Below are 24234 nucleotides of genomic sequence, written 5' to 3'. Positions count from 1 at the left end.
CAAGACAAGTGAACGGTCGAGCTAGGACATCCTCAGGCTCTGGGTTCAAGGTCCAGCACCCCCTCTTCCCATGCCTGTCAGTCTGTCTCACTGCTGGCCACAGGTTCTTCATCCTTGAAGATGGACGTTAGGGTCTAACAGAATACCTGGTGTTTTAACTATCAGAAGTTCCCCTATCTTTTGAGAAATGCACAGAAAACAGATAATTCTCCAAAAATTATCCTCTTTCTCTGCCTCACTCTGGACAGAGAAAATGTTTGGATGTTACCACAAATTGCAATCACCAATAGAGGATTTGGGAATATCTCCAGAGGTAAGTTTACTTTTCAGAGGCTAGTCCTCTGGATCTCCCCGTTGGATGAAGGGATGCGACGTTCGTTCGTTCTCTTTCTTTCTTTCTTTCTTTCTTTCTTTCTTTCTTTCTTTCTTTCTTTCTTTCCTTTCTTTCCTTTCTTTCCTTTCTTTCTTTCTTTCTTTCTTTCTTTCTTTCTTTCTTTCTTTCTTTCTTTCTTTCTTTCTTTCTTTCTTTCTTTCTTTCTTTCTTTCTTTCTTTCTTTCTTTCTTTCTTTCTTTCTTTCTTTCTTTCTCCTGGGACTTTTTTCCTTTTCTTTCCTTTTTTTTGGGGGGGGGGGGGCAGGGACTGGAGTCTCACTGTGTTACCCAGGCTGGAGTGAAGCGGTGCGATTTCAGCTCACTGCAACCTCCGCCCCCGGGGTTCAAGCAATTCTCCTGCCTCAGGTCTTTTGTGAAGGTCTGACCAGCTGACGATTAGGTCACTCCGGTGCTTGTTTGGCCTCAGATCCATGCCCTACCCTCCCTCTACTCTCTTTTCATCACAAGGGACCTATCCCTGCAAGCTGCATTTGCCAAGGTCCCCATCTCCCACTGCCAGGAGACTGGGAGGAGGAAGAGGGAGGAAGCTCTCTGCCTTTGACTGCTCCGCCTTTGGGCCCAGCCCTGCCAGGGAATCTTGTCCGCGGTTTTAGCTCTCGCCGGGTTCTGGAAGCACCACCTCCTCTCCGTCCGCAGCCCAGGAACGGTGCCTCCCTGTCCTGTGCCCTCTAGGTCACCTTTCCCCGTGTTTGCGCTTTCCTCTTTCAGTGTCTTTCCAAGCAGTTTCCCTCTATTCAGGTCTCCAGAACGAATTATGTCTTCTACCTGGACTCTGACGGTCTCCGTGTCAGAGTGAGTTTGTTGAGGCCCAGCCCAGAGAGGGTTAAAATGACAGAAGTATGGGACAGTTCAGTCTTGACCACCACCCCGAGGGTCAGAGAGGCAGGGCCAGGGAGGAGGTTCCAGGAGGGAAGGTCAGGTCTGTATTGGCCTGTGCGTGCGGAGGCCGCCCAAGTGCAGCCTTGGCTCTGTGTGGGGACCAGGCGGCCTGGAGCCGGCCCCAGCTCTCCTCCCACAGGCGCCTTTCCTCTCACGCTCAGCTGCACAAGGCCCCACCAGGCCTGGCCTCCTCCGACGCTATGACACAGTGTCGGTGCCTTCTCACGTCCCTGGGCCAGACCGTGTGACTCAGCCTGTCAGGGCTCTGAGCAGTCCAAGCTTCCAGGCCCGCGTCACCTCCATCAAGGCAGGAGAGGAGGGGCCAGGTCCGCGTCACCTCCATCAAGGCAGGAGAGGAGGGGCCAGGTCCGCGTCACCTCCATCAAGGCAGGACAGGAGGGGCCAGGTCCGCGTCACCTCCATCAAGGCAGGACAGGAGGGGCCAGGCCCGCGTCACCTCCATCAAGGCAGGAGAGGAGGGGCCAGGTCCGCGTCACCTCCATCAAGGCAGGACAGGAGGGGCCAGGTCCGCGTCACCTCCATCAAGGCAGGAGAGGAGGGGCCAGGCCCGCGTCACCTCCATCAAGGCAGGACAGGAGGGGCCTCCTCAGCAAAGGAAGCAGGTGTCTTTCCTCTCCACTGCCAAACCCAGGCCATCCGGGATGCAGGGGAGCGAGCCACAGACTCTACCTTCTCCTCCCCCACGCACCCCTAAGGCCTCTCACTCCCTCAGGCTGATGGGGTCTGACTGGGACTTCTTTCTCTCCATTTTTTTTTTTTTTAGATGGGAGTCTTGCTCTGTTGCCCAGGCTGGAGTGCAGTGGCACTCAACCTCACTGCAACCTCCAACCCCCAGGTTCAAGTGATTCTCCTGCCTCAGCCTCCCGAGTGGCTGGGATGACAAGCACGCACCACCACGATCAGCTGATTTTTGTATTTTTGGTAGAGACGGGGTTTCGCCATGTTGGCCAGGCTGGTCTCGAACTCCTGACCTCAGGTGATCCACCCACCTCGGCCTTCCACCGCGCCCGGCCCTGACTAGGATTTTTAATAGCTTTACCCCAACAGGGACCCAAGGAGAGGCTGAGAGTGTTATTCAGGAGCACAGACGCACCAGGTAGGAGGGAGGGAAGCTGCACCTTGGCTTCTGCTACGTGCCAGCCCCTGAGCTAAGTTCTGGCACGTATTTCATGTCATCTCATCAGGCTATAATGGGAGAGAGTCAGGCCCCTAAAAATGCAGCAGGCCCCCTTCAATACATCTTCACTGGCTCCTACGCATTCTGCAGGGTTGAGTAAACTATGGGTCCTGCCTTCCAGGAAAGTGACGGACATAAAGTCTGGAATCACCCAAACCTGCCTGGTGTTTACTCCTACAATTAGTGTTTACATGACCTCGGGCAAGTGATTCTTGTCCCCCGAGCCTCAGTTTTCTCATCTATGAAATGGGCGTCATCATAATCTCATCTCGTTGAGTTCTTGAAAGGTTTTCTGTTTTCTCATCTATGAAATGGGCATAATGTTTTCATCGCATTGAGTCTTGAAAGATTTGTGTAAGTAACAAGCTTAGCACGTAGTGAACACTCTTCAACAAGTTTGGGCTGTTTCTTGTTGAATTAATGAGTCTAGGATACACCTTCGGTCCTATGATAGCATCTTGGAGTAGGAAAGCATTTGGGAAGGCCACCTCACTACTTCTGTCAACCCGGAGAAGCCTTCTGACCCTCACACAGGATAAAACGCAGTTCTTCCTTTTTCATATTGGAAATCTCCAGTGACCTGACCTTAGCGGCATCCCACACGCCCTCAGTCCCCCAGCGGGCCCTGCCACCACCCCTCAGCATTGCCGGATGTGCGGCTGAGGTCCAAGGTTTGGAGAGTTTCCGGGACTGGCCGGGTCACCCTGCGGCTCGGCCGTGTCTGGCAGCCCCACCCTTCCTGGCAGCCAGGCCCTCTGAAATTCTGCCAGCGCCGGGAGAGGGGGAAGGTCTTGCTGGGATGGGGGAGGGCGGGAAGAGGGGAAGCACGGGCCAACTTTGCCCTCCTGTCCAGCCACGCTGAGAATCAGCCCCTGGCAGTGCCGACTGCTCCTCCTAGTGGGGCAGGAAGCTCTTCCTGGCACCAGGACAGAGCGCCTCCACCAGGCCTGCTAGAGGATCACACCTCCATCTCATCCTAAAGCCCCCAACAGCCGAAAAAGCCCTCCCACATCCAGTTCCCCCAGTCACTTGGTGATTTTTCAGGAGGCACAGTTCTAACGCCCATTTCACAGATAAGAGCATTGAGTCCATCTCTGGCTGTGAGGCTATGGCAGGGCTGGGACTGGAAGCAGGGCCTTTCATTTGACTTCTCGTGGGTTTCTTCCGGAGAACCACTTTGTTTTTGTTTTTATTTTTGTTTTGTTTTGTTTTGTTTTGTTGAGATGGAGCTTCACTCTTGTAGGTCAGGCTGGAGCGCAATGGAGTGATCTCGGCTCACTGCAAGCTCCGCCTCTGGGATTCAAGTGATTCTCCTGCTTCAGACTCCCGAGTAGCTGGGATTACAGGCGCCCACCACCACACCTGGCTAATTTTCGGTATTTTCAGTAGAGACGCGGTTTCACCATGTTGGCCAGAGGGGTCTCGAACTCCTGACCTCAGATGATCCACCCACTTCAGCCTCCCAAAGTGCTGGGATAACAGGCGTGAGCCACCGTGCTGGGCCCAGGGCACCACTTCGAAAATTTGCATAGAGGAAGAAATGGCCACCTACTCACCCATTGCCCACCCCTTTCCGTCACCACCCCTCACACAAGCCTGGCCCCACCTTGACAAGAGGACTGCTTCATTTCTTTGCCCTGGGTCACTAGAGCCAAGTGCCCCAGGGTGCCTGATTAAAAATGTCCTTTCCTGCCGGATCATCCTGCTTCTTCAAGCTCCACCCATCTCAGGATCAGCCTTCCCTTCCTGACCCCGCTGCTCTACGGGAGGAAAAGGCATTCTGTGCTTCGTGGTCGGATCCGGGGTTCAGCAAATCTCATCCTGGAGCTACCTCCATCAAAGACAAGTTGTGCAGAGGCCCGGGGCAGCTCAGATGCTTGGGTGGCGGTGGTGAGGCACGGCTCCAGCCCTGTCAACAGAACCCACAGAGGTCTTCAGGCTGCCCGCCTTGAGAGCAGACTCTGTCACCCCTGCCCTGGCAAAGACCAATTGGAAAGAAGCCGTTTTGGAGCCAGTCACTCATTAAGGAGGGGGAGGTGGCGCTTGCCCTGTCTTCTTCCTGAAAACAAAGTCCTTCCTTTGGGCTCTCCGGAGACCGGCCTCCCGCACTGAATGCAGCCACATGCGGCCCCCGGGGAGCCCCAGGTCCTGGGGACAGGCCCCAGAGGCCTGGCTTGGAGACCCTGGCTTGGAGGCTCTCCCAGGCCTCGGAGCCTGCTGTCTTCCCTGGGATAGAGGGGAGGGCCTGCCACCCGCCACCCGCTGCCCAGATCCTGTCATGGGACAGAGCTGGGCCTGAGCTCAAGGACAGAACAGGCAGACAGTGATCTGTGCTTTCTGGGAAGGCAGCCAGTCCTCATGCCCTCGGGCTTCCGGGCACTGAGGATTGTGGCCGAGCAGGCACCCGCCGCTCTGGCTCGGCCCCCTCCAGGCCCAGGGTGGGTGGGCACACCCCATCTCTGGTATCCAAGCCAGAGAGCTGCAGCAGGAGGGCCCTCACACTACACTCTCTGCCTTGCCCGCGGCTTCATAAACTAAACAGTACAGCATCGAGGGGAGCGGGCACGCAGCCTGAGCTCTGAGCCAAGCCAGCCTGTGCCCCAGGACATACCGAGGCAGCTTTTGGTGGGTACACCCTGAGCATGTCTCATCCTTTCCCCCCCAGTGAGGCTGAGCTGCTCAAGGGCATGGGAAAAGCACTGATTTGGCCTCAAAACAGCACTGGGGTCCAGTTCCTGGGCAGTGCTGCCATCCATCTGTGGGACAATGGTGCGTCATTTCATCCCTTGAGCCCGTTTCCTCAGCTGTGCCGTGGGGCAGTAACTTCCGCTGTGCACCTGCCTAGTTGCTCAGTCTTATGGCGTCAGGCAACTGTGAGAGTACCCAAGGCATGATACTCCCACGAAAACTTCTCCCTACTTTTTTTTTTTTTTTTTTTTTTTTTTTTTTTTTTGAGAAGAGTCTCACTTTGTCTCCCAGGCTGGAGTGCAATGGTGTGATCTTGGATCACTGCAACCTCCCCCTCCTGAGTTCAAATGATTCTCCTGCCTCAGCCTCCCGAGTAGCTGGGATTACAGGCACCCACCATCATGCCGGGCTAATTTTTTGTATTTTTGTAAAGACACAGTTTCACCACGTTGGCCAGGCTGGTCTCAAACTCCTGACCTCAGGTATCTGCCCACCTCGGGCTCCTAAAGTGCTGGGATTACAGGCATGAGTCACCATGCCCATCCTCTCCCTACTATTAAAGCAAGAGTTTTATAAAATCTTATTGACCCGGTTTCATAATTCAATTTCACATATGAGGAGAAGTGAAGACCAGGGAGGGTGTAAGTCACCAGCCCGCAGATTGGAGCTGTCCTCAGGCATCCCTGGAGGCACAGCGAGCAGCCCGGCCAGGCCAGCTGTGATTGACAGAGTTGGTGTCTGCCCACCTGAGGGCAGGACAAGTGGGTAACCCCGAGCAGAGCCCCAGGAGGGAACTGCAGGGGGCCTGGAGCTGACCTCTCATTCTCTTACTTAATGGAGAGACCTGCCCACCTCTCAGAGAACGCAAGGCACTCTCCTGTCCCGCTCTCCCTCTGGGCTACTCAGAGCAAACCGAGGGAACCATGTTTCTAGGAAAGTAAATGGAGCTTGGACAGAATGGGGAAGGGGGTCAAAACCAGGTGCAGGAAAACCATGTCAGGTGGTTCAACCCCGATGGTGAGAACTGTCTTCCAACAGCCAAGGGCAGTCCTATAAGAAGGGATTGGACTCGATCTGACCCCAAAGGGTCTGATGAGGGCTCTAGAGCAAACATCTGTGGAGGGCAGAGTTTGACTGCTATGGGAACTTTCCAACAGAGGACGGACTGAGTCCTTGGCCAGCACACCTCCGGTCACTAGAAGTGTCCGTGCTAGTCTGTACACACACGGTGGTGGGGAGGTGATTCTGGAAAGGAGATCATGAGTTAAGGATATCAGAGGACCCTCCCACTTCCTGAAGATTCCAGGCTTCTCTGTTCACCGCGGGCTGTGAGGTTATCCCTGGTATTAATTAGCAAGTGCTGCCTGAGAGGGTTATTTAGAACATAAGTGCTTGGCCAGAGCACGCTGCTGGTGCCGCCCCAAGCACTACACATATTGTACACATTATCCACATGTAGGAGCGGCCTGGGCGTCCATCAGGACAGGCAGTTTAATGGGTTATAAATGGTTCTGTTCCCACATAACTTTCTGCATATGCAAAAAAAAAAAAAAAAAAAAAAAAAAGCATCTCTACCCTCCCTGTGTAAGAGCCCACGGAGGCGCCTCACACTGACTGCCACGAAGTTCGCATGTGGCCTTTGCGGTGCCAGGAAAAACAAGTCCGCGCATGAAAACAACCCACCCTGAAATGCGGTGGGCCGACTGCTCAGGGCGGGTGGTCTCCCAGCTGCCACACACGAGTTTGGTGCGTGGCGTTCACCGGCCAAAATCCAAACCCTAGCCACCCGAGGCAGGAGGGGAGGAAGGCGCCAGGCCGTGGCCCGTGCCTAAGGAGGTTGCCGTGGACTCTTGAGGCTGGAACTGCAAGGCTGCGTGGAGCTTCCTGCCTATCCAGCCGCCCCCTCAGCCTGGAGCTAGGCCCGCAGGCGGCAGCTGTGGACCGGCTGCAGGTGTGAGGAAACCAGCAGCCAGGCACCAGGAGGGTGGAGGGGCAGCCTTCATTTTAAAAGGGGGCCCAGCCCAGGCCCCCAGGAAAATGCAGCTTTAAATGACAGGATGCTGGGCTCCTTCAGGCGAATTAATGTCGTCAGACCAAGTTACATTTCATCCTGTTTTCATCTGAACCACAGTGGATGTACGTGGGAGGGGCGCACGTGCTCAGAGGTCACCGGGAAGAAGTGAAGGACAGTATCTCAGAGGACCCGGAAAACAAGAGCAGGAGAGCATTGTGCCCAAGGCCTGTTCTGGAGCAAATCAGTGGCAGAACTAGATCGAGAGCCACATCTCCAGAGTCCCCATTCTCTTTTCCCCAAGCTCCATGCCACCTGAATGACAGGTTGGAGGAGGTAAGCCCAATCTGATACCTGCTGTCTCTGGGACCCACCTGCCGTGGTTCTCTCTCTCCTCCCTCTTCAGACCTTGGAGCCAGTGCTGTGACCTCTGCCTGGGATGCTCTTCCCATCTCTGCAGCCGGCTCCTCAGGGCTTCCCCACCTCTGCTCAGATGTTGCCTCCTCCAGGAGGCCTTTCCTGACGGTGCTCTCTCTGCATCACTGCCTCATGCTAATTTTCTGTAAAGCACTCTCTGATGTCTCCTTGTTTGTTTCCGCGTGTGTCTCATCTGTCTCCTTACCTGAAAATTTAAGTACCAGGAGAGCAGGCACCAGTAGGGGCTCAACAAATAGAGTTGAATGACCAAAAGAGAGAATTTCGTGTTTAACTGCAGAGTGCCTGAGGATTGTGAATACTGGTGGAGATATTGTTAAACTTACACTTTGAATCATGCAAGCTTCTCCCTCTGGTGACTCACGAGGTCCCTGCTGGCACCTCCAGGCTTTGTGCTCACAGAACCTGAGACTTCACAGGGAAAAGAGGACAAAAGTGGTTTCCTGGTTCCTTAAAGAGCAAATGGGATTTTCTGAGAAGAACCCTTCTTTGTTTTCCTTCTCCCTCAAGAGAGAGGGTTCACAGCCTGCTCTCCCCTCCCTCCCGCCTCCCATAATTGCTTCCCTCCCTTCTTCTTCTTCCATCCTGCGTATTTGTCATTCTCCGCTTGTGGCAAATTGCTTTTCACCTTTGAAAACCAAGAATGGTGCCACCGATGACAGCCTGGAAGTGTTTTGCAAGCAGGGAGGCGTTTAGCGGTAGAAAACACTGTCGACGACTCCCCCATTCGTGGCATCACTGAAACTGGGTTTACTAAGCATTTATGGACAGCCTATGAGATGGGTACGGTGGAGGACAGCCTGGCGATGCAAAGGTGGGTCCTGCCTCTTAGGGACTCTCAGGCCAGAGATCATTTTTACTCAAGAGATGTTTTATTAAGTGCTTGCTAAAGGCTAAATACTGGTAGGCCTACAGTAAATGAGGACTAGCCTTGCCCTCAAGGAGTTCATTGTCGTGTAAAGAAGGAGAAATTACTACTGACAATTTCAAACCTCAGTTTTTCATTCTGTGAAGGGAGGCACGCAGACGAAAGGAGACAGTGGCAGGGAGCTAAGGGGGCAGATGGGAAGTGCAGCCGCACAGGACAGGTGGGAGCTGGGCAGGACGAGGTGAGGGGGTCGTTAGTGGGAAGGGGCATCAGGCAGACAAACACCAGGCTCCTATTACATCCTCCACTGTGCGGGGCAGAGGTGGGCATGAGCTCACTTGACCCAAGGCCTGAAAGGAGGTTCTTGTGACCGGAAAAGAAGGGAGGAAGTGGACAGCATGAGCCGAGCCAAGGCTGCAGAGGCTGGCAGGGGAAACACGGAGGCCAGGAGGCCAGGAGAAGGTTTGCAGAACGGTTAGTGTTCTATTACAACAAAAAGCCAAGGGGGCGGAGAAAGACAAGGCTGAAATATCTGTTAGGCCCAAGATCATGCTAGCAAGGGGAGTCCAGGGAACCTGGGGCTGAAGGGCTGTGGGTGTGGACCCCAGTCTGGAGGTTGTTGCAGAGTAAGTGATAAATGACAAGGGCCACAGCAGAGTGGCAGGGGTGGGGTGGGGGTGGGGGGGTGGTGCTGGCAACTGCAATAATAGTAACACCATGGTCTTCCCGCTTCCCCTTCCACCACAGGAAGCCTCCATTTCAAATGACCTCTCAGACCCCTCCCCCGCTCTTCCCGACTCCACCCCTCTTTCTGCTGCCCACTGGAGATGCTGCCAGGAAAACAGAGGTTCTGGAGAATACGTTCATTCAGCTACAGGGAGAGGAGGAGGCTGAGAAGCCAGAACAGCCAGCTCATCCTGAAAGTAGAGGCCCATGAGGTCCCTTTCTGACCCAAAAGATTCCCACCCCGAGTGAGTCTGAGCACACACATGTGTGATCTCACACACACACACGTGTGATCACACACACACACTCATTCAAACACTCACTCGAAAACTTGCCCCTTATTATTTTACCTGAAATTTCAGCATCTGGAAATTAACTGGAATAAGAAAATCCTTTCCAAGAAATGTGCATTCTGACTCATGCCTTAGAAAGGAATGGTCTGGCTGGGTGCAGTGGCTCACGCCTGTAATCCCAGCACTTTGGGAGGCTGAGGTGGGCAGATCACTTGAGGTCAGGAGTTAGAGACCAGCCTGGCCAACATAGTGAAACCCCGTGTCTACTAAAAATACAAAAAAAAAAATTAGCTGGGTGTGGTGGCAGGTGCCTGTGATCCTAGCTACTGTGGAGACTGAGGCAGGAGAATCCCTTGAACCTGGGAGTCAGAGGTTGCAGTGAGCCAAGATCCCGCCATTGCTCTCCAGCCTGGGTGACTGAGTGAGACTGTCTCAAAAAGAAAAGAAAAGAAAAAAGAAAGGGGAGGGAGGGAGGGAAGGGAGGGAAAGGAGGAGACCCTTGGGAACTGGGAAGTGTAGCTGATGATGAAATATTTTTTTTCTTTGAGAAATGCAGGCCTGGCTCCAATCAGCTAATTTTTCAGACCTTTGATCCATTGATCCTTTGGGCAGTCTGGGCTTGCTTGGTTCAGTGAGAGGCAGCAGAGGACGAGAGAAATTGCGCAGGGCTGAGAGCTGTGAAGTCACTGGGTGAGTCCCTTCCCCTTGCCAGGCCTCAGTTTCCCAGTCTGTAAAATAAGAGGACTGGAGGGACTGACTCTAGGGCTGACTCTGACCTTTTCTCTCCAAGCGTAGGTGAGCGGTGTGACCACACCAGGCCAAGGAAGAAGCACGTGCCCAGCCTGCCATCTGCCCTCCTGTCCTGGAGCCAGCTCTTTCCACCAGCTTCCTTCGTCTTTTAACACTTGGTGAAAAGGAATGACACGTCAGTCACAGCCACTGGCCAGTGCTCACGGAGCATCTGGCAGGAGGAAGCGCCTTCCTGGCTGGCCTCCCATTCATCAGTCAGAGCCGCAGGCTGGGCCAGGTAAGGTTTCAGTGGCTGCTGATGGCGGCTGCCCAGCAAGGGTTCTGGCCAAGTCCGCCCCCTCGTTCCTTTCTAACTGGGCTTTGGGCAGCTTTCAGGACTTCCCAACTCGGCGGCATGCCCACTGCCACAGTCCCCACCCACCCTGCAACATGAGGAAGGCACGGAAGCCCAAGCCAGGCAGAGCAGCGCTCCCTGCATCACCCACAGGCAGCCCAGGCCTGGATGGCCCACTGGGGAGGGCAAGGAGGGGAAGCGGGGAAGGAAGGCTGTGCCAAGGGCTGTACCTGTGTTTCAGGGGCAGCTGTGGAGCCTGAGCTGGGAGGCAGCTGAGAAAGGCAAGAAACAGGAAGGGGGACAGAAGTCTCCTGGTCGGTGGGCCAGCTCTGCGGCAGGCAGAGAAAGCAAGAGAAAGGGCCTCTCCTGCCCCCATCCTAACCTCCCAGGTCCTCCCCAAAGGCTCCGAGCCCTTCCCCAGACACTCCGCAATCTCCTCCCAGTCCCCGCCACCATCCCTCCAGCCCCGATTTAGAGCTGGGCAGTCACGGGACAGACTCTGGTTAAGCCTCAGAAACATACACCCAGCAAGGGGTTTGGATTTTCTCCTTCCTACCCTCCCTCGAGGCTCTTCTGTGGAGGAGGAAGAGAAGCAGATCCAGCCTGGAGAAGCCAGGCCCTGAGGCCCTCTGGCACCCTGACTCCAGCACCCTGGTCTAACGTGCAGTAGGAGAAATGAGGTCTGGAAGGGCGAACAGGCAGTTGGCCCCCCATGAGGCCTTGGCCTCAGGCCCTGGCTGGATTGGCAACAGCTCTTCTTGGCTCAGACAGGCTCCCTTGGAAATAAACCTCTGTTACTCACTTCTTTCCTCTAGTTGGCTGACAAGGGAGTCAAAGCTGTTGGCTCAAATCCTTTTTTTTTTTCTTTTTAACCTCTCCTCCATTTTTTTTCTGCTGCTAAAAAATTTGTTTTGCAAGATATAGTATATGGCTCTTTTACTTCTTGAAGTTTCCTTAAGAAAATAATGGTGCTTACAAGAAAATTGTGATGACTCCCGGCGTTTGCACAGGGCTCCGCTGTGTGTAAAACGCTTACCTGGATCTTTGCAACAGCTCCAAGCTGCAGACAAGGCAGGCTGTTATCCTGTGAAATCCCAGGGGGACTCTGAGGCTCAGAGAGGAGAAGAAGCGTCCCAGGTCACACCGCTGGCAGGGTGAGGGCCCAGGGACCTGGATTCCGCCAAAGAAGACCTTGAGCAAGTTTGTGTGTGGCCCCTCTTGGCCCCAGCAGCACAACAGGGAAGGAAGGCCATCCTCCCACAGCCAAACCCCCTTTATCCCCTGGGCAACCTCAGAGAAGGGGAAGCTGGTGGCACGTGGATGTAACTAGAGCTGAGGAACACTAGGGGAATGAACTCCTTAGGCCCCACAGGGACAAAAATGTATCCCCTTGTCCCCGCCAACAGGGAAGGGGAGTGCCTGGGGCTACACTACTTCTTGAGTAGCTACTGTGCATTCAGGCAGTCTGCAAACATGACCGCCCAGGCTGGAGTGCAGTGGTGCAGTCTCGGCTCACTGCCACCTCTGTCTCCCAGGTTCAAGCGATTCTTCTGCCTCAGCCTCTGGAGTAGCTGGAAATACAGGCATGTGCCACCACGCCCAGCTAATTTTTGTATTTTTAGTAGAGATGGGGCTTTGCCATGTTGGTCAGGATGGTCTCAAACTCCTGACCTGGACCAGGAGTTCAGTTCAGGTCACTCCTGACCTGACCTGATCTACCCGCCTGGACCTCCCAAAGTGCTGGGATTATAGGTGTGAGCCACCACCCCTGGCCAAACATTACCTCCTTTTAAACATAACAGCAAACTTCAAGGTGGACATTATTCCCCTTTTATAAAATAAGTGAAACCCAGAAAGACGAAGTCATTGCCAAGGCAACACACGGGAAGATGTGGAGCCGTATTCAAACTCAGGTCTTTTTGACTTCAAAGCCTATGCTATTTCCACTGCCCCTGGGCTGCCACTCCCTGAAACCACCTGGCCCACTGTGCACAGTCTCCCCTGTGGAGGGAGAAGGCACAGACCACAGAGTGAATGTCGGCAGGCAGTTCCACGTGACCTCGGACAAATCTTGTCATTGAGTCTCAGATAGAGTCTCATGCCCAACACGGGGCTGGGCTCACTGCTTGAGCTTGAAGGTCCTTCTGATGTTTGGCCATCCTTTAGGTCTAACAATCCTGGGCTAAATACTTAGAATACATTCTATTCAGCTCCAAAAATCCTTCTTTGATTCCCTTCCATGCCCCGCACACAGAGCTAGGAGTCTGAGCAAACATAAGCCGTACTTGGTTCTTATCCTCACTGGGCTCCTAACAAAAGGTGGATGGACCATGAGAATGACGTATGGGCTTCTTCTGACCTCCTGTTGCTGTCAGTGAAAACAGGTCATGGAAAGATGGGGAGGTCACAGTCATGACAGCTCAGAGGGCTAGAGGTGGGGACTCACCAACCTCCTCTTTCTAGGAAGGGGCAGGGGATCTAGGATCCCCACTCTCCTGCCTAGTCTAGAAGGCCCTCAGAGAGAGTGCCCTTTAAGTCATAATTAACAGAAGGAGTTCCCTCCCAGCCGCCTACCTACACTGGGGTGTGGGCCTCAACATACAGGACTCTTCTAGGGGTTACTGGGGGTTACACAGACAGTCATACCTCTAAGGCCAAAAGGGAGGTGACAGATGTGAGGAACCCACATGTTGAAGCAGAAGGACCCTCTGGGAAACCTCAGTTTCACACTCGTTCCCAGAGCACCTACTCTGTGCCATTCCCTGTGGCAGGGCCAGGAGAGAACGACTTCAGAAGGGGAAGTCCCAGCCTTCGAGGAGCTCCCAGGCCCCTGGAACAGGTGGACTGTCTCTGGTCCAAGGAGAAGTCAGGGGGCAAGAGCAGGGGAGACAAAGTGCCATTGGGCATGGTGGGGAGCGATTCTGCTTGGGGGGCCAGGGAAGGCCACATGGAGAGGTCAGTGAGGGACTGAGAGGGTGGAGGGACTCTAACAAATGGAGTTGGAAGGAGAAAGGCAGGGACAATCCTACAGAAAGAGCAATAGAAAGTGCAGTCCGAAACCCAGCTCAGCCACACTGCAGCCCTGGGCTCGCTCAGCTTCTCTGAAGCTATTTCCCCATCTTCAGAATGGAGAAAATAACTCTCCAATCCTGGGAAATACCCTCCTGTGCACGCTCCCCTCACACCTGCCTTCAAGGACTGCGCTTTCTGTCTTCTCAGAAAGAGAAGTCTACTCTTCCTACTTTCTCTCTGTCTACTCTTCCCCAAGACGTACCCTTTGGGAAACTAGAAACTTACCGAAGAGATATAAAACATAGAACACAAATGGTGGGACAACCCTTATTGTCAATCAATCAGTGTATCTGGACATTTTACCAACAGGGAAACTGAGGCCCAGAGATATTGCTTGACCTGCCCAGGGTCAGGGACCAGAAGGACTAGAAGTTTCTTTTCTATTGCAGCCCTAACCATGTTTGTGAGGGTGACACCTTTGGATCATCTTTCTTTTGAGGGGAAGAGGTCAGCCTTTGCGGTCCACCCCATACCCTGGCTCCTCTCTCCCATTCACGGCAACTTTTTGCATCCACCCTGTTTCACTGGCCATTGCTGTCATGTGTCTGGGTCAGGATTTATGGTCTCAGTCCCCAGCTATGGAAGTCGGTATCAAACTAGTGGAATAGCTCCTGCCCCTGAACCAAAGGCCCCAGAATTGGAGGAGGTTTCAGCCTGTCTCACTCATGGGGCCTGAGGGTAGAGGTGAAGGAGATGAGTTCCTCTGCCCAAAGCAGCCTCCTTCCGGGGGTGCCTGTGTGGAGGACTGACAGGTTAGGGCTTGCCAGGGTAGCCAAGGAATCTCAGTGACTGGCAGGAGAGGAGATGGGTCCATGAAAAGGTACACCAACGATAGGTCATCCTGGGCTGTGAACAATAATTGCTCTCTTGACTAACATCCCTTAAGACCCAAAGTTTGAGTGGTAGAAGTCACCAGATGATACCCAGGAGGACGTTTCCAGGCTGAGGCTGTGTCTGTCCATCATGCAGGGAAGAACAGCTGTCAGAGTTGGGGGTTGCAGCCTATACCTCTCTGTGGCTTTGCTTAGACTCCTATTACATCTTTCACTGTGCATCCAGCCCTGGATTCTCTAAGGGTTGGAGCTCTTTCTCAGGGGGCAGGCAGTTAGGGGAAATGCCTTGGGGAGAATTTAGGCATCCCAGGCCTCAAAGCAAAGCTACCAAGCTAGGAGCTAGCTGCTACTTGGCTGCCACCAACTCGCTAGGAGGGCACTGGGAGCGTGAGTGTGAGCATGCACAGAGGTCAGCAGACATGCCTGCAGCCCCCAGCACTCTAAGCCCCTCCAACCTGCCTCTCTGTGTTGGATTGACTGATGCTTCAGCTTGGTGGGTTTCCCAGGACTCTGGGACTGGAGCCCTGTTTTGGTCTCCACTCACAAGGGGATTGGATCACGCCACAATGCTGTAGGTCCGGCCACCCCGGGAGGGGAGGAGGTCATGGCCAGGGTGGGGCCTTGGTGGCACTGAGAGACCTCTATCTGCAGTCAATAACACAAAGCCTCGGACTGGAAAGGACTTCCCAGGCCATCTATCCGGAACCCCTCATCCTATGGAGCCATCCTATGGACAGCTGTGAGGTCCAGGGTAGGGTCCTGCCCCTCACGACCAAGGAGTGAGGGATAGTTTGGAAACCCTGGGCGAGTCAGGAAGGTTTTCCTCTATTTGGGAGGAAACACTGAATCAGCAGCCCTGGGGAATTGGCCCCCATGATAGAGTGGGAGGATACAAGAGAGGACTCTGCAAAGCACACCCATCAGGCGCCTCCTCCATAGACCACCATGGCATAGACCACCCCTCCACCCATGTGATCCATCCTCCATGCACAGCACACACAAAACCAACCTCAGAGGCCAATCGGAAATTCCTAGCCCTCATTTTGGCCAATAATTGCCAGTGCCTCCTTCAGAAACCACTCCCTGGGCTTCCAGGGAAGCTGAGCGGACCAGTGAGAATGATGTCCTGGCTTTTTCTGACCTGCTGCTGCCGTAGGTGACAAGAAGTCACGGGAAGAGAAGGAGGCGGGAGAACATGGAGGTGAAAGCAGGGTCACTCCGGCTGAGGGCTTAGGTTCAGAGAATCGAGGGTTGCTCTTGACGGTCTCTCCAAGATTTTCTAAAACACGAGGCCAATCAAGGCATTTTTAAAAGCTCCAAGTTGTAAACAAGTGGCAAGAGCAGAGCCGTCGTTCTCCCATTGTAGTGGGTACCAGCATTACCTGGGGAGGTTGTAAAAACGCAGATTCCCAGCCCCTTCTCTAGATTCAGAAGGACTGGGTGAGGGCCCGGCACCCGCATTCTAGCAAGCCAGCTGCTTCAGTGATTCAGGCCGGGTGGGAGAGGCCAGAGGAAGACGTGCTAAGAACCCAAGGTGGCCTGAGTCACCAGGGAAGTGAAATTGTCACAAGCAGTGACATCTCAGGCCCGGCATCAACAGCGAGGCTGTGCAGCCTCCATGGCTCAGAGGGGCACAGGAGTGTACCTACTGCCTCTGCAGCATGAGGAGCCGGGGACAAGCCCAAAATGGAGCTGAGGGAGTGTCAAGATGCTACGCCTGAGCACGCAGCTGTGCTCCAACGAGTGAGCCAGGCAAGAAGGCTTGGGTGGGAGAGGAGCTGGGGCAGAGCCAAGGGGTCAGAGAAGGAGGAGCGGACAGCAGCAGGGCATGGGGTGAACGGGAGGGTGGTCTCGGAGAGCCAGACGCAGTGGGCTCTGAGCTCACAAACGCACAGGGCCCACCCGGGGCACAACAGAACACTTGCTAAGGGAGGAAGGCAAACACTATGGCGTCTGCATAGGTCATTACAGCTGTGCAAAGAACGCTCACAAACAGAGCTTGGAGAGATGTAAATAGCTACATTTCGTGATCGGCGGGTTCCTTTTTTCCATAAACTTTGCTTAAGTTCATAATAAAAAAAAATAAACACAGGCAAATTACACTTACTTCACCCAGTCATTTCTGGGTGGTAAGTTCTGTATTAAATTCAGAATTCATATGTGTGGGTTGAACTTCCCATATCAGCCAAAATGCGAGCCCTGGGGAGAAGGGCAGATGTGGAGGTTGTTATACTGTCAAACAATCCCTTAAATGGCCCTCTGTCCCCACCAATTCTCTGTCATTGCTGCGTCCCCTGCTATGTCCATCCCGCTCATACCAGAAAAATCAGAGCTCAAAAGCAGGCAGAGGTTTGCCAAACTCAATTCTTCTGGTTTATTTGTGGGAAATGGCAGTGAGAGGAAGTCTGATGTAGTGGAAAGAGCACTAGACAAGAAGTCAAAATATTTGAGTTAATTTCAAGCACTCACTTGTCCTTTGTGAAACTGGGAAAGTGACTTTCCCCAGCAGGCCCTCGCTTCTCCCCACTGTATAGCACAGGAGGGCATGAGTGATCTGTTGCTGTATCACGATGGCCCCCAAATGCAGCAGCTTAAAGCGACAAACATCTGTCATCTCGGGGTTAGGAATCTGGGAGTGGTTGAGTTGGGTAGTTCTGGCACAAGATCTCTTACGAGGTTGCAGTCAAGATGTCCTCTGGGGGCCAGTCAGCCCGAGGTTACAGTGGGGGAAGATCAGCTTCCAGGATCACACGCATGGCTGTTGGCAGGCTCAGAAGATCCATTTCCAAGCTCATCCTTGTTTCTCACGACAGAGGCCTCCCCCTAGGCTGCCTCATGACATGGACACTGGCTTTCCTCAGAGCAAGTGATGACAGAGACAGAGACAGAGACAGATGGAGAACCCAAGACAGAAGCTCCTGCCTTTCCATCATCTAATTTCAGAATTATCTGAGTGACTATTTCCAAGTGACATCCATCATTTCTGCCATATTCTAGTTCTAGTGGACTAGTCACCAAGTCCAGTCCACACTGAAGAAGAGGATAATAAGCTCCGACTCTTGAAGGGTGTAGTGTCAATGAATTTGTACACACATCTTCAGAGCCACCACAAGGAGTTCGATCCAGTGACTCTCAAGGTTCTAGGTCTGTGGTTGTGATGCCCCGATCCCTGGAACATTAGGCATGGTGAAGAGAAAAGGACCAGAGGTATCTGCTGCACTTCGTCTAGGTGGGCTGTGTTCTCCTCTCAGTAGAGGAGGCCTGGAGATGAGGGATGGAGATTGAGGGGGTGTGCTTCTCAGACGGATGCACAAATCTGGAGGGCTGCCATTCTCCCTGATGATCCTCAAGCCTTAGAGTGGCTGCCAAATGGGTTCTATAAGCACATGGCTGGGGCCTCTGACTTGAGTGCCTCCTGCTGCAGCAAGGAACAAGGTTCCACCCCCTCAGTGGTTCTGGGGTCTGGCAGCTGGACATGGAACCCTCCCCAGGGACAAGCCAACCAGAGATGTTCCCGGGCTCCGTCATTCTTCCAAAGGAATAGGGAGGACCAATGCTAGGTTATCAGGGGATGAACCAGGAAGGGCACAAACCCAACCCTCTCCTGCTGACCAAGGAAAGAAGGGAACAGAAAATCACTTAGCACCAGGTTCTCTTAAGAGGCCTTGCAGTACGAGGTAAATCACCTAAGCGTGGTGTTAGGTACATCTGGGTTTCAATACGGGCTCTGTCACTACTACCTATGTCCCCAGCCACTCTAGGTTTGTTTCCTTACCTACAAAGTGTGCATAATGAGAGATTTCACATCATAGAGCTGGGAAAATTGGAGAATCCATTGAAGACCCTTAGAATAGAGACTAGCACACAATTAGTACTCCATATTATTATTAAGTTTGTAAAAGATATCAGAGCTCGTTCAGCTCCACTGCACACCTTGCACAGGAATTCCCTCCAACTGATGATGATAGAGGATGCTTGGCCCACTGCTTAAATACTTTGAGGACCTGGGATCTCACCACCTGCCCTGGCCGCCTAGGACCACAGAGCCAGCCCACAGATGGGCAGCTCACACCGGACCCGGAGCCATAATCCACCTTTCTACGGCTGCCTCCTCCACTTCTGTTCCTTTTCTATCCCAATAGCAAACAATAGTTTTGAATTTAAAATAGCCCTGTAACACATGAAAGGAAAAATAAAAGTGCACCCTCCTGTTTTAGCTTAGGTAAAATCTCCTTGGCAATCCCCCAAACATTTGACTCATCCTCACTTGCATCCTGTTTCATTTTAAAGCCAAGTCATAACTGACACATGTGATCGAAAGCCCGGTGTGTTAAAGATGGGGAAGGAGGATGCCTGCCCATAAGACTGAGTACGACCGTTCAGACTGGGAGCAAGAGGATACATGTGCTGTCGAGTGCACTGGCCGGGGAGGTGTATCTATAACTGGAAGGACACGTGTGTGTGTGTGTGTGTGTGTGTGTGTGTACATGAGGGTGAGTGGTGTGGGCTGTTATGTGCATGTGTGGATAAGTTGGGGGAGTGTATGCCTGGGTGTGGGTGTGTGGGGGTATGTGGAGTGTAAGTATGTGGGTTTGGGTGAGGACCATCGTGGTGCTCCCTGACCAGGGCACAGTGATCCCCAGCTGCAGAGCAGCCACTAATTTGGGAGCGCATTTCTTTATACCAGCTTCCCCACTCTTTTCAGGAAGCTGCATTTGTTGGCCAGGATTTGAGATTTCTTTCACTGAGGCCTCCGGAGAGTCATTCCAAAGGTGAACATGGAGCACAAACTCAAGAAGTGAAACCACATGTACTGCCTCAAAAGCAACAAGGCAGGAGGGTGTCGAAAACCCCGGGGGGGAGATACAAAGGCTCAAAGTTCTGCAACCCGCACCCCTTGGAAAGAGGGTAGGTCAGCTCCTCTCCCAACCCAAACTCCCAGTTTGAATTTTTAAAACATCAGCCTTCTAAGCAAGCATCTGCCACTGTCCGGCTTCTGAATGAAAGGTGAAGATCAGAGAAAGGAATCTTTGTGTTTTCATCAGGTATTTTAGCAAATGCAATGAGGACATTCAGATTTGATTTCCCTGTTTTGTACACACACATAAGTCGGTGCTAAGAGGATTAGTTTTCCTGCAGCCACGTCCTTCCTAAAGGCCCCGGTCAAAAGAGACCCTTGTTCAACAGCGTTCTCTCTGATTCCTCTGGCTTTTCTTCCTTACCTCAATGTGCACACATCTAGCTTGCTCCTAAATCCACCCACCTCGCAGACTTTGGGATAACGAAGATCCCAGCCCTCCATTCTCCTCCCACCCCGGTTTCTTAATAAAGCTGGAGATGAACATTAGCGCTTGGTTCAGCAGCATCCGAAAAGGAAAGGGTGGCCTCCTCGAGCCCTCGACACCCCATAGAAAAATGTAGCCTTTTTGCCTCTGCTCCGATGAATGGCTTTTCGAGGGTTTTCATCAGGGCCGGGTCTGCTGGTGCAGAAAGCCTCACAGATGTTGACACTTTTTCATCCCTGGGTTAAGATGTCTTCCATAAGCTTTTATTCCTCATTTGTTACTTCTTTATTATCCGGGAGGTTTTGCCTCCTCCCTCTTCTCCTTTCTCTGAAGAGAGCAGCGGTAGCTGAGCCCGTCATTATCTCGGCCCTTTTCTCCTGCCTCCAGAGGCAGCCCGGGACTCGGGTCCCATTGTGGCGAACAGCAGGTAGCTGAGGCAGGCCGGGTCACTCCCCAGACCCTTTTGTGCAGCCGTCCCCTCCTCCCTGCAGCTTGGTTCTGGGGATGTAAAAGGTCAGGAGCAGCCAAGCTTCCATACCTGAGCTTTTGTCTGGGGCTGGAGGCAAATGATTTTAGAAGCAATTTCTTGGAAAGCAGCCTGGAGACTCCCTTCTCCCTCGTTAAAATGCACAGCTGTACTCCTAGCCCACCCCTTGGGGCTGGGGGTGAGGGGACAGGGGGATTAGCTCAGATCATCTGGATCCAAAAATGCCCTGAGAAAAAACTTTCTACATGGAGGATGGTTGAGACGATTCAGACGGAAGCCTAGAGCCCCTGAGATGTTAAGCAGAGCGGGTTTTGTAATAAACAGAGTGCACTGTTCCTTCACTTTTGACTCTTCTTTGTTTTTAGTGGTAGCAGCCAGGAGCCTCCCTGCAACCTCCCTTTCCTCGCCTGTCAAATGGAAATGATCCACCCTCCCTAGCTGCCTCAGACAGTTTACTAGTTATTCTGTGGACCCAAAGGGGTGATATAGAAACTGTTTTGCAAGCCGTAAGATTCCATACGGCATTCATCATTTTTGCCCTCTACTGGCTGTATGGACCCTGACTTGAATATAAGCCACCCCATAATGCAGTTAATTTTTCTGAAAATTATAGAGCAGAGATATAGACAGATTTAAGAGCTTTAGGGCATGTGGTTCCAAACCCTGCCCAGGCTTATGCTTTGTGGGTGAGGAAGGTCTTGGGGCAAGACAGGCTTTCATGGTGGTAAATTCTTTGAGGTTTGATGTTGCTCCCCTTACAAGGCAGCTATGGGAGGCCACCTGCAGAAAGTTGGTGTGCAAATTTATGTAGGGAAAGATCAAAAGGGCCCAGGGGTGCTCACTGGCCACCAGCTTAGTATAAGCCTTTGCAACATGGCTGCAAGAAGAGCCAATGGGAGCTTAAGCTGCCTAACAGAAAGAAGGGGCACCCCCCAGGCTCCACCCAGGGTGCTGAGACCTTTCTGGATATCACATCTGGAGACAGCTGTGCAGGTACAGAATTCTGCTCAAGGGAAAGAGACTAGAACGATGAGAGGACTAGAAATCTCACTCTTACAAAGACAGGCTGGAGAAGCTGAGGCTGTTTCCCCTACTTGAGAGTTCAGGGATATTCGTAGGGAAGGGGAATCGGGCTCATTCTGTGTGGCCCTGGGGAGGACGGGCACTGGGACTGCAGAGCGGAAGCTGAAATGAAAATGTTTTGAGCACATGAGAGGAAAATATTTCAAATGCCCAGATTTGTCGAAAACGGAATGGGCTGCTTGAAGAGAAAGTGAGCAATCGATCATTAAGGTAATCTAGCAAAGTGGGAGACTGGGGAGAAGATTAATCATCCCTGAGCATTCATTTAGGGCTTACTCTGTGTCGGGCCCAAGATGTCCTTTCTCATCATGAAATTACTTCATTCTTTGATTTATTAAGATATACAACTTTCCTTTTCTAGTGATTAAGTTGAATATAGTCGACTTTCTCTCCAGGTGATGGCTGAGTTGTAACACTCAGTGAACAAAAGCAAGCAGATCATGATGGAGAGTTCGTGCTCTGAAAAGTGAGTTTTGATATTTGTAGCCTTTAGTTGAGGCCAGATGCAGCTGGTACAATATGTAGAACAGCGGGGAAGTGGAGGGGTGGCCACTGGGGGGAACAATAAAACTTCTGGGGCCTGGGAAACAAGGAAACCATGACACTGGAGAGAAAGGGTAAAAATCTTTGAAGGGAAAGAGCCAGAGAAAGGATCCCAGTACTCTGTGTGCCCACATCGCTGTCTGAACCCTGAGCCTTATGTGCACGGAGACATCTCAAAGCAACTAAGCTACTGGAGAAGAATCTGAGCTGATATTGGCATTGCTGCCTAAGAAACGTTTGCAGTTTAAATCGTTAGAGTAGGTAGTTAGGCAGACATGAGCAGAACAGGAGAGGGACCCCCCTCCAGGAATGTTGGGTGGCCAACAGGTGACGGTCGGGCAGTTGTTAAACTGTCACTCTAAAATAATGATCAGCCTCACCCGGCACCGGGGAAAGACAGGCTCCCAATAGATAGAAAACGCCTGAAGCTGGTGACCAGCCGCTTCCCGATAAGATCTCAGGAACTGAGAGGCTGGGCTCAAAGCATGTGCGCTAAGAGGCAAAATGGTGGAGTTTAACTGCTATAGGACCTTCTTCTAGGAGAGCTGGTAAGGAAAAAACTGCCTCAAGGGAGCATGTGCACAACGTCAGTAAACACACTGCACATGCAGCCCCTCCCAAGTGCCGGCAGACCACCAGGCATGCAGACAGCCCACCCCAAGGGAAGACTCGGGGGAGAAGAAATGCAAACCCTGGAAGCATGTCAGTATCTAAAACCCCAAGTCAAGGGTCCGACAGGCACCTGGACCTCTAGAGTCACCCATTTGGCCTTCTTCCAAGTGTCCTTTACTTCTTTTCATTCCTGCTCTGAAACCTTTTAATAAATTTCTACTGCTCTAAAACTTGCTTCAGTCTCTCCCTCTGCCTTAAACCTACTCTGGCTTTCTACCAAATTCTTTCTTCAGAAGGGGCAAGGACCAAGTTGGCCACAGACATGTCAGATTCGCCACCAGTAACAAATCCAAGCAAGATAATTGCCTGAAACCCCAAAAGAGATAACATCCATTGGAGAAAAAAAGCAAAATCCAGAATCTATACAACTTGACATGCATAATGTCCAGAATGCAGACTAAAATAATCCAACATACACAGAAGCAGGAAAGACGGACACATTCTGAAAATAAAAACACATCAACTGAGATAATCACGAGATGGCCCAGATGTTGTAATTAGCAGACAAGAAATTTCTAGAATGCATTACAACTATATCCCATGAAGTAAAAGAAAATATGGTCATAGCGAATGGACTTAAAATCTCAGCAAATAAATACAAATAATAAAAATGCAAATTCTAGAATCAAAAAAATACAACTTCTGAAAATTTTTCAAAAATCACTAGATAGCTTTAACAACAGAATTGAGATTGCGGAGAAAAGGGAGGGTGAACTTGAAGATGAAACGACAGAAATTATCCAATGTAAAGAACAAAGGAAGGCCAGGTGAACTGGGATTAGACTCCTCTAATCCCAGGACTTTGAGAGGCCGAGGTGGGTGGATCACCTGAGGTCAGTAGTCTGAGACCAGCCTGGCCAACATGGTAAAACCCCATCTCTACTAAAAATACAAAACAAAACTAGCCAGTCGTGGTGGTGGGGACCTGTAATCCCAGCTACTCTGGAGGCTGAGGCTAGAGAATCACTTAAACCGGGAGGCAGAGGTTGTGGTGAGCCGAGACCAAGTCACTGCACTCTAGCCTGGGAGACAGAGCAAGACTCCGTCTCAAAAAAAAAAAGAAAAGAAGTAAGAGAAAATGACACATTATACACAGAAGAACAACTATCCAATTAAGAATTGATATCTCATCAGAAATCATAAAGGCCAGAAGAGAGTAGAACAGCATTTTTTTGGGTTAAATTTTTAAAAAACAAACAAACCCTTTCAACCTAGAATTCTACATTCAGTGACAATAGTCTTCAGCCAGTCGCAGTGGCTCACTCCTATAATCCCAGCACTTTGGGAGGCCAAGACAGGTGGATCACTTGAGTCCAGAGTTTGAGACCAGCCCAGGCAACATGGCAAGATCCTGTTTCTACAAAAAATACAAAAATTAGCCAGTTGTGGTGGTGCACACCTGTAGTCCCAGCTACTTGGGAGGCTGAGGCAGGCGGATTGCTTGAACCTGGGAGGCAGAGGTTGCAGTGAGCCAAGATTGTGCCACTGCACTCCAGCCTGGGTGACAGAGTGAGACTCTGTCTCAAAAAAAAAAAAAAAAAAAAGAATTAAAGGAGAAATAATAAGTGTTCAAAATAAAAGAGAACAGCAAATTTGTCACTAACAGATTTGCACTATAAGAGATGCTAAGGAAGTTTCCCAAACTGAAGGGAAAAAGATACCAAATGGGAACTCAGATCCTCAG

At 51.9% G+C, this 24234-nt stretch overlaps 1 long non-coding RNA gene across 1 annotated transcript; it reads left to right on the top strand.

Annotated features, from left to right (window-relative positions):
* Positions 1–7420: 7420 nt before the first annotated feature.
* On the top strand, positions 7421–19929 carry LOC105470822 (uncharacterized). The gene is made up of 4 exons (XR_980789.3): positions 7421–7505; positions 10048–10181; positions 10287–10518; positions 19186–19929. It is a non-coding gene; the product is annotated as an uncharacterized lncRNA (long non-coding RNA).
* The last annotated feature ends 4305 nt before the right edge of the window (positions 19930–24234 follow it).

This window comes from Macaca nemestrina, chromosome 2 (genome assembly GCF_043159975.1).
Source record: "Macaca nemestrina isolate mMacNem1 chromosome 2, mMacNem.hap1, whole genome shotgun sequence".
Classification (NCBI taxonomy): domain Eukaryota; kingdom Metazoa; phylum Chordata; class Mammalia; order Primates; family Cercopithecidae; genus Macaca; species Macaca nemestrina.
This window is presented reverse-complemented; position numbering and strand designations above follow the sequence as displayed.